The sequence below is a fragment of the Maylandia zebra genome, linkage group LG13, assembly GCF_041146795.1.
Source record: "Maylandia zebra isolate NMK-2024a linkage group LG13, Mzebra_GT3a, whole genome shotgun sequence".
In the NCBI taxonomy this organism is placed as follows: domain Eukaryota; kingdom Metazoa; phylum Chordata; class Actinopteri; order Cichliformes; family Cichlidae; genus Maylandia; species Maylandia zebra.
In genome coordinates this window covers 8896955-8907044 of record NC_135179.1, presented here as the reverse complement: position 1 = coordinate 8907044, position 10090 = coordinate 8896955, and the positions used below count along the sequence as shown (strand labels likewise).

At 41.6% G+C, this 10090-nt stretch overlaps 1 long non-coding RNA gene across 1 annotated transcript; it reads right to left on the bottom strand.

Annotated features, from left to right (window-relative positions):
• Nucleotides 1-1293: 1293 nt before the first annotated feature.
• LOC112435775 (uncharacterized) lies at nt 1294-9492 on the bottom strand. Its single transcript, XR_003024790.2, has 6 exons — nt 8967-9492; nt 8398-8466; nt 6687-6757; nt 6531-6568; nt 6287-6448; nt 1294-2381 (listed from the first exon to the last, which is right to left on the bottom strand). It is a non-coding gene; the product is annotated as an uncharacterized LOC112435775 (long non-coding RNA).
• Between the last annotated feature and the right edge of the window lie 598 nt (nt 9493-10090).

Below are 10090 nucleotides of genomic sequence, written 5' to 3'. Positions count from 1 at the left end.
TGGCACATGCACGTAAACAATACACACAAATGCCTACATGCATGATTGCCATTGGCCTGACTGCCCAAATACATACTCATAAACATGCAGGCTTTGTGCAGCAGAGTTTCACTGCTTGTGTGAGTGCCTGCAGATGTGTATGCATCTGGCAGGTTGCTCTGTACATCCAACTGTCTGTTTGCCAGAGCTTATTTGCTGCTTTGCCTACTGTTCATCTCTATGCGTTTCACTGCCTACCTATATTTATCCAAGAATATGTGGAGACATTCCCACACTCATAACTCATCTGAGAAATCACTCACACACACACAAATTCAGACACATGCAGCAATGTCATGTCAGAGCTTAAGAAAACAAGAGACATGAAGCTGAGAGAATCAGTGATGGAACCTCGGCTCCACATCTCCTGGCCTGACAGTCAGTGAAAATAACTTCAATTATTCAACTTGGCGGACCAAGAAGCCAAAGACAGAGCAACTGGCCTTTTAACTTGTAACTTGTGAGAATGTTGTGACTCACTGCTGCTCAATGAAATGTAGATAATTTGTTTTGTTTTGAAGCGTATTTGTCATTACTACTTTGTTGCTTTTGTCAGAGCTGAGATCTGCTTTTCTTAAACAGCGAGTGAAAACTGAGATTAAGTACAGTGAAAAGCACTTAAAAGTGAAGGACAAATTTCGATATGATCTGATCTACCAGGAACTATGGAAGAAAGGGCACATATTACTCAGGGTATTGACTGATATGGGTTTTTAATGTCTATAACAGTATGTCTGGATTTTTTTGAAGCCTCAAAAATTCTATAGCTATTATAACGGGACATGAAAAGGTCTTTGGAAGAAAGAGGTTAAATTAAAGTTTTTCGGTGTTAAACTTGAGTTAAAAAAGCAAGTTTTCATAGAAGGCTTTACAAACTATAAAGTGACAGGACTTTGAGTAAAATATTATCCTCTTACACTGTAAAACCTGACAAGTTAACTCAAATGATTTGGGGAAACCGATTGCACCAATTGATTCAAGTTTTATAACTTAAACAGTTTGGGGTTATTTAAGTACTTTATTAGAGTCCCAAGAACCCAAAGCAAATATGATAATGTAACTCAAATGCATTATGTTTATTTACTCATTGTATTTAGTATGTTTCAACTTAAACCATTAAATTTCTTGTACTAAGATGCTGTATTTATTCAAACTTATTTAAAGTGTTACATGCTCATATTCAAATTAAGTTAAATTAACTTAAATAGTTGTATTTAAACAACTTAATCCAATTGGGGAAACCGATTGCACCAAATGGTTCAAGTACTATTAACACAAAACCAAGCTATTATTCTTTCCATTCAGTTTTTATTAACTTTAACTGCAGAGAAAATACAGAATGAATACAACCATACTTTCAGTCATAACCTATGACTGCTAAAGCCATTATCAAATAACAAATAATTAGGCATTTTAAAACTTGCACTTTTAGGGAATTTTGAATGTTTTTTGTAGCATTTTGAAAATCGATTAAATGTACAAAACACAAATTTAGTCATGTAGACCTGATACATAGGTGTACATCATAAAAAAACAATAGTCTAGAGGCAATTAGAGCCATAACAATCACAATTTTAAGTAACATTTAGTATAATAATGAAATCACATGCACTACAGCAATGCAACTATAGAAAACAGCTGAACTAAGGATGTCACTAACAAAAAGTATTCTCAAAGGTATTTGTGGCTTCGCAACAGTTTTGCCCAGACCTCGAGTGAACTGGCACTCATCACACAATTAAAAAATAAAGCATGAAAGTATACTGTACATATTGACTAATTATCAGTTATCTCGCAAAAGATTTCCATGTAACTAAAATATGTTTTTAGAAATAAGCTTAAGATTACACACTATGTGAAGATTTTTTTCAATCACAAACAAAACGTCAAATATGGATTTTCTCCTTATTCTTAGCTTTCTCCACATTGCCTTTTAGAAAGCTAATTACCCAGAACAAATAAAACTATTGAAGCCATTCACAGATAACTGAAAAAGCACGAATATAGTGACCAGTGAAAAACAAACATCATCTGCACAAGCTCATTTTTTAGTGTCTGCAATTTTGGTTTTAGTTGCTTTCTCTCATCGTCTAGCTTCAGCAACACTACTTGAATGAACTCAAAAAAGCCAGTATACTTCATAGGATAGCTCAGATGCAGAGCATAGATTAGCCCAAACAAAGACACCAGGGCATCAGTCCATGAGTGATGAGTCATAACAAACTGATCTTCAAGTTCTATGAACACTTGGCGTGGTGAGAAAGGAACTCCTCCAGGCACCTCCTCTTCATCGACATCAGCAACCAGAGCAATTCTATGGCTTCATAGAACTCAATTTCACCCTAAGATATAATACAGAGTGCACAATTATTCATCTGTAATATCTCTGTTAAAAGCATAAATACAAATGTTCAGGCACCTTTCTTCAGTTTTTCAAATTCTATATATCATAACATGTTTTAAGTTGACAGTGAAGGTTCATTTTTCATTCATCCAGGTAGTCAAATCAAGGATGAAAGAAGTTTATAAGTCATTCAACTTCACGTCTTCAACTTTCAACCCAAGTCCAGATGACTTATAAACTCCTTTCAACCTTTTTTAAATTCAAATGTGCAAATTATTGTAATACCAAAGTACCTTGCATGTTTTGAAAATCTCTGAGGTACATTGGTAGGCCGGCCAGAACTGCTGTTCTAGTTGCATAGATGTCGTTTGTGTCCTTATATATATAAAACACCCAGCACGCCCCTGCGGGCGGTTTATCCTTCAAGCTCGGGTCCTCTACCAGAGGCCTGGGAGCTTGAGGGTCCTGCGCAGTATCTTAGCTGTTCCCAGGACTGCGCTCTTCTGGACAGAGATCTCCGATGTTGTTCCCGGGATCTGCTGGAGCCACTCGCCTAGCTTGGGAGTCACCGCACCTAGTGCTCCGATTACCACGGGGACCACCGTTACCTTCACCCTCCACATCCTCTCGAGCTCTTCTCTGAGCCCTTGGTATTTCTCCAGCTTCTCGTGTTCCTTCTTCCTGATATTGCTGTCATTCGGAACCGCTACATCGATCACTACGGCCGTCTTCTTCTGTTTGTCTACCACCACTATGTCCGGTTGGTTAGCCACCACCATTTTGTCCGTCTGTATCTGGAAGTCCCACAGGATCTTAGCTCGGTCATTCTCCACCACCCTTGGGGGCATCTCCCATTTTGACCTCGGGACTTCCAGGTTATACTCGGCACAGATGTTCCTGTACACTATGCCGGCCACTTGGTTATGGCGTTCCATGTATGCCTTGCCTGCTAGCATCTTGCACCCTGCTGTTATGTGCTGGATTGTCTCTGGGGCATCTTTACACAGCCTGCACCTTGCCTGGTGTGATAGACCCCAGCCTCTATGGATCTTGTGCTCAGAGCTTGTTCTTGTGCTGCCATGATTAGTGCTTCTGTGCTGTCTTTCAGTCCAGCTTTGTCCAGCCACTGGTAGGATTTCTGGATATCAGCCACCTCCCCTATCTGCCGGTGGTACATACCGTGCAGGGGCCTGTCCTTCCATGATGGTTCCTCGTCTCCCTCCTCTTTCTTGGGTTTCTGCTGCCTGAGGTATTCACTGAGCACTCGGTCAGTTGGGGCCATCTTCCCAATGTATTCTTGGATGTTCGTTGTCTCATCCTGGACTGTGGTGCTGACACTCACCAGTCCCCGGCCCCCTTCCTTCCGCTTAGCGTACAGCCTCAGGGTGCTGGATTTGGGGTGAAACCCTCCATGCATGGTAAGGAGCTTTCTTGTCTTTATGTCAGTGGCTTCTATCTCCTCCTTTGGCCAGCCTATTACCCCAGCAGGGTACCTGATCACGGGCAGGGCGTACGTGTTGATGGCCCGGATCTTGTTCTTACCATTCAGCTGACTCCTCAGGACTTGCCTGACCCTCTGCAGGTACTTGGTGGTTGCAGCTTTTCTAGCGGCCTCTTCATGGTTCCCATTCGCCTGTGGGATCCCCAAGTACTTGTAACTGTCCTCTATGTCTGCAATGTTGCCTTCTGGTAGTTCAATCCCCTCAGTTCTGACTACCTTCCCTCTCTTTGTTACCATCCGACTACACTTCTCCAGTCCGAACGACATTCCAATGTCATTGCTGTATAGCCTGGTAGTGTGGATCAGTGAATCGATGTCTCGTTCACTCTTGGCATACAGCTTGATGTCATCCATGTACAGGAGGTGGCTGACAACTGCTCCGTTCCGTAGTCGGTATCCGTAGCCAGTCTTGTTAATGATCTCACTGAGGGGGTTCAGGCCTATGCAGAACAGCAGTGGGGACAGAGCATCTCCTTGGTAGATCCCGCACTTGATGGTGACTTGTGCTATGGGCTTGGAGTTGGCCTCTAGTGTTGTACGCCACATCCCCATTGAGTTCCTGATGAAGGCTCTTAGGGTCCCATTGATCTTGTACAATTCTAGGCATTCCAGTATCCAGCTGTGGGGCATTGAGTCATAGGCCTTCTTGTAATCAATCCAGGCAGTGCACAGGTTGGTCAGTCTGGTCTTGCAGTCTCGGCTGATTGTTCTGTCTACCAGTAGCTGGTGTTTTGCGCCTCTGGTATTCTTGCTAATTCCTTTCTGTGTCCCGCTCATGTATTGACCCATGTGCCTGTTCATCTTAGCCGATATGATGCCTGACAGGAGCTTCCATGTAGTACTGAGGCAGGTTATTGGTCGGTAGTTGGAGGGGACCAGTCCCTTCTTGGGGTCCTTGGGGATCAGGACCGTCCGGCCTTCAGTTAGCCATTCCGGGTGTCTCTCGTTAACTAGCAGCTGGTTCATTTGTGCTGCCAGACGCTCGTGGAGTGCAGTCAGCTTCTTCAGCCAGTAGGCGTGAACCATGTCGGGCCCTGGTGCTGTCCAACTCTTCATACTGGAGACCCTTTCTTGGATATCTGCCACTGTGATGGTTACTGGACCCTGTTCAGGGAGGTCGCTGTGGTCTGCCCTCAGATCCTCTAGCCACTGAGCATTGCCGTTATGGGTTGCATCCTTCTCCCATATGCTCTTCCAGTATTGCTCCGTCTCCAGCCTTGGTGGTGCTGTTCTCTTATTGTTCCCTTGCCACTGAGAGTACACCTTTGCTGGTTCTGTGGAGAACAGCTGGTTTATTCTCCTGCCTTCTATCTCTCTGGTGTACCTCCTCAAGCGGCTGGCCAAGGCTGTGAGTCTTTGCTTGGCAGTTTCCAAGGCCTCAGGTATGGACAGCTTGCTGTACTTCTTAGGCACCTTATTTGTCGCACCTTTCTGCAACTCCGTTAGTTGGCTAACCTCCCTCCGTGCTACTTTGATCTTGCCCTCTAGCCTCCTTCTCCATGGAGGGTACTGCCCCTTGTCGCTGTTCAACTTGTAGCCAAGCATCTCACTGATCACTGTTGCCGTATTGTAGATGAGCTTGTTAGTGTCGGTAATCGTGGTTGTAGGTATTGCCCGTAGTGCTGCATTAACATCATCTAGCAGACCTTCTGAGGGTACTTCACGTAATCTTGGTAACCGGCTACGGGGGATCCAGGTTTCAAGCTTGGCCATGATCCTATTTTTCAGGTCAGTTCCTCTCGCACTCAACGATCCTTCTCCTATCGCACTTGGGGCTATGTACCCAATCTCGGGTGATGATATCTCCCCCCTGACCTGGCGTCCTGACTCCTCCTTGCCGTAGCATTTGTGTTGTACCTCGTCAATCTCTAGCTGTGAGAGCAGTCCCTTCTTTCGAATGTTGGAACACTGAGCTACTAGTTGTTTCGCCGTCATTGTGGATGTTGGGTATCGAAGAATCCATAGGTCCCTCATCCTATTCATGTAGCCCCTTCCGCCAGGGTTACTTGCGTAGTAGCATTCCAACAATGCCCTGTTTTCGTCTCTTGCCCACCGATGCCTTCTTGTTCCAGTAGCCCACTTTTCGTCAGGGTGCCCTGGTTCCTCAACACCTGACGCGGACCTTGTTGATCCGGGCGACGTCCGAGCCGGCATGCCTTCATATTTATCTGTCTCGCTCATGTCTGCGGTAGGCTTGCTTAGCATAGGGGGTCTAGCCTTAGGACCCTTACTGGATACAGACGCCCCAGGCAGGAATCGAACTTGCGATCCTCTGTTCCAAAGGCGTGTAGTCTAACCACTACGCTATCCAGCTATATATATATATATATAAATAAATAAACAAACACATAACAATGGCAACTGCCAAGCAAGCAGAATAATAATTAGTATCTTTTAAATACCTGTTTTCCATATGCCGACAAAAGCTGCTCCATCCTTTCACCGACCCGTCCAGTTTTCCTCTTTTTGTAAAGTCCAGTCAGCTGAGGAGCATAATCATCCAGCGCAGCATAAAACACATGTGGCAGATTCTGATTGGTGATCCGATGAAATTCAAAGTAGAGCTGAAGAGAATTCCAAAAATATTATAAGCAAAACACAGCATACTATATGAGCAGCAAATGTTATATACATAGTTGTACTTACCTGTGTCTCATGAAAGAGTGCTGGCCATGGTCCCTCGCCTGGCAAAATTTGAGGTTATTGGATGAGGGCGATTAACTTTGTCAGAATGTTGGTATGGAAAGTGCAGAATTGCTCTGTTTAAGTCTTCTAAGTTAAAATATCTCTTAGAAATCAAACCTTTAAACAATGTGCCAACTCCACTGAAATGACACCTTCAAACAGGTCGTGTAGGAAGTCAGGTGGGAAGCCTGTGACAGGATGAAAGAAAGAGAGATGGTCAGAAGGAACACAGGTGTTTTTAACACCATAGTTTTCCTTAATGTCATCATTCTGAAGCTCTTGCACAATAATTATCATGAGCATCTTTTGTTCTCATTACATAATTCCCTGTAACAGCATTTTCTGTTTGCATTTCTGTTTGGGTGGCATGACAAAACCTACAGAAATATGTAGACCTGAAACTCTCATTGAAACCAGCAAGTCCATGGGCAGAAGGTTGTCTGCCACAACAGAGTAGACAGTGCCTTTAAGACATTCACCAAGAGTCTCAATGTAGGCACCTACTTCTTCAAGAGTTTTCAGATCATTTAAGAGTGGTGACAGCATTTCCTTACACCCAAACTGGCGTACATCATTGGAATTGCACAGCAGAGCAAGCTGGGTGCAGTGTAGAGCAGAACAAGATTTAACTGGAAAGTTTTCCAGTGTCCAATAAACTGCAAAGACTTTATGTATTTTCTTTGAGGTACCAAGTGGGTTTGTGATCAAAATCATCCACATAAAGTATCATTGACAATTTCTGTCCCTCTTGTGACAGTAGAACATTTTCCTGGTAGTAGGATCCATCACAAAATGACATGAAATGTCCAGGAATCTGTGTGGGTGCTTGTTTAATTTCTTCAAGCACATCATTTTTTTTCAACAACAATTGCAAAGATGTGAGAATAGGCACATACATATAAGTGTGCTTTGACGATTCAATTAAATACTCCACAGGTTTGACATATGGAAAATTTTCTTCATAATATGATTTCCTCCTCTTTGCTGTAGATAGTGGTCCTTCAGATGTGACACATTTATGTAAAACATTACTATCAGAAACTGCCTGACAAATCTCATCCACCAGTTTGTCCGTATATGTACAGTTGTGCTTTTTCAGTATATCTACAACTGATTTTCTAACCAAAGGTTGTGATAACAAAAACAACTGATCAATATGCTCAATAATCTCCTGTGTTGCTCTCTGGGACACATGGAGAAGGGTCTGCATTTTCAAGAAAAATCCAGCCAGATTGTATTGCAACTGCTCTTCTAAACCCTCAATTCCACTGATTTCACTGGTGGATGCCACTTGATTGTCATCTGATGACTCTATTGAATCAAGCTGCATGTCATCTTTTTGTTCTACATTTATAACACTTTGCACAATGCCTTCATCGTAACTTGTTGAATTTTGGTGGTCTCTGCATTTGTGGGCATTGAAGGTTGAGTAGACATTGGTTTTAAAATTGCAGTTCTTGAAAGGACATGGAACAGTTTCTTTTCGTTTTAAATGCCCCCTCAGATGGATAAACATTTGGCTTTCAATAAATGGCTGCTTAAAATTACACATAGAGCAACAAAATCCATAATTATTCAAATCTGGATAAGAACCGTCTTTTCTTTGCGTGGGAGTGTGCATTGTTGACATGTGTATCTTTAATGAATTAAATGTATTAAATGTACACATGCATGTGTTGTAGAGACAGGGTAAGGGTGAAATTGTGGAGTACTGACCATGGTTGAGCCGATAATGCTTCAACAACATGACTTTTATGGCAGTAGAAAAACTAGACAAACTACACAACTTGCAATTCCACATTTTGATACCAAATCGTTTTAAAATCACCTTTACTGGTTGTCTTTAGTGCAGTGCTGGATGATCTCTCGGCATGCTACTGCTCCTTCAATCGTCAGACTGTAATAACACAAAAGCCATGAGGACAGAAAGCTAGCAGAACAGTTTTTACTTTTACTTCACTTAAAAACAGTCAATCTGAATAACACAAGCTTGGAAAACAGTAAGATTTATTCTTGCACTACAGTTCATTTTCAATTCAGGTTGGTCAACTACTCTATACGTTATAAAATAATAAAGCAATTTTACACAAGTGAAGTACACAATAGGCTAACCCTTGGAAAGTACAGAGTCAGAAACGTTTAGGTTTGGTGCAGTGCAGCTTTGAAAAGGTAAATTATTTCGCGACTAAAATGCCACTAACCATCATATTCAAAATTTGTGAAGGCGAACTTGTCCGTTAAACTCTTAAAATTAACACTAAATAAATTTTCTACTATTTTCACTGTGTCAAAAGTAGGCTACATTTGAACTTGATAAAGGTCAGAGTCAGAAAAGCGTAAACACTGATTTTACCAAAGGTTTTGTGGCATGCAGTTTGCAAAAATCAGACTACTTACCAACTATTGATTGAAACAAGCCACCAACCGTTAATTTTTTAAATTGTGAAGGCAGACTCCATACAGCGCTAGGCGGGAATTGTGTGCTGGCAAGCTAAGTTACGAGCTACTACAACAAAGTAGTCTGATAAATTACAACGAAGTACAACTAAAACAAAGCAGTCTGATAAATGTACGTTTTGTATGCTAGAAGTAAGCATTAACAAAAAAACATAAAAATAACTTTATCTTGTACTTTCCACTCTCTTGACGAGGCTCCTGTCTCATGGCCGACAAGTCCAGGCAAAACACTGGGGGCGGGGCTGTGGATGATGACTAATACAAATGAATTAGCACAACTTAAACAGTTTAAAGCAACAGTACTTAAAACGTTACAAAAACATAATGTGTACTTATTACAATAAAGTTATTATATCATATGTATACTTTTGGGTCTACCTAACACACTTCATGAAAGTTACTTTAACTATTTTTCAGAACTGAGTAAGAACAACTTACTTCTTTTAGTAAGATGCACTGTTGGGTTTTACAGTGTATAAAGCATAAACAACAATACAGACGCAATCAAAATCATCCCCAACGACTACTAATCAGTGGTAAACAAGGGGTTTAATAACTGTTAAGAATACAATGTTGACTTCACACTCACTGGACATACCTCACTAGGGCCAGGCTGCACTTTTACCTTCAGAACTGCCTCAATTCTACATGGAATAGATTCAACAAGGTCCTGGAAACTTTCCTCAGAATGCCATACTGGCATAACAGATCACTGTTTTGGACCATTCTCTATAAACCCTAGAGATGATTGTATGGGGAAAATCCCAGTAGATGAGCAGTTACAGAAATAATCAGATGATCCCAACAACCATGTCATGCACTGACATTTCTCCTCTCATTAAATCTTCTAACTACAATTCATTAGAAACTCATCTTTATAGATATGATTTCAGGTTCTATACACAACTATACAATTAATAAGTCTTGCATTGGTTTTTAATGATTATATTTTATTGCATTATAATTCTTTCCGCTGGTTGTGTTCTTGTGAATTTTTCTTTTTCTCAGATCTTGCTTATAAATTGTAAGACAGGTCTTAAACTCAGTGAGAACCTTGCTAGTTT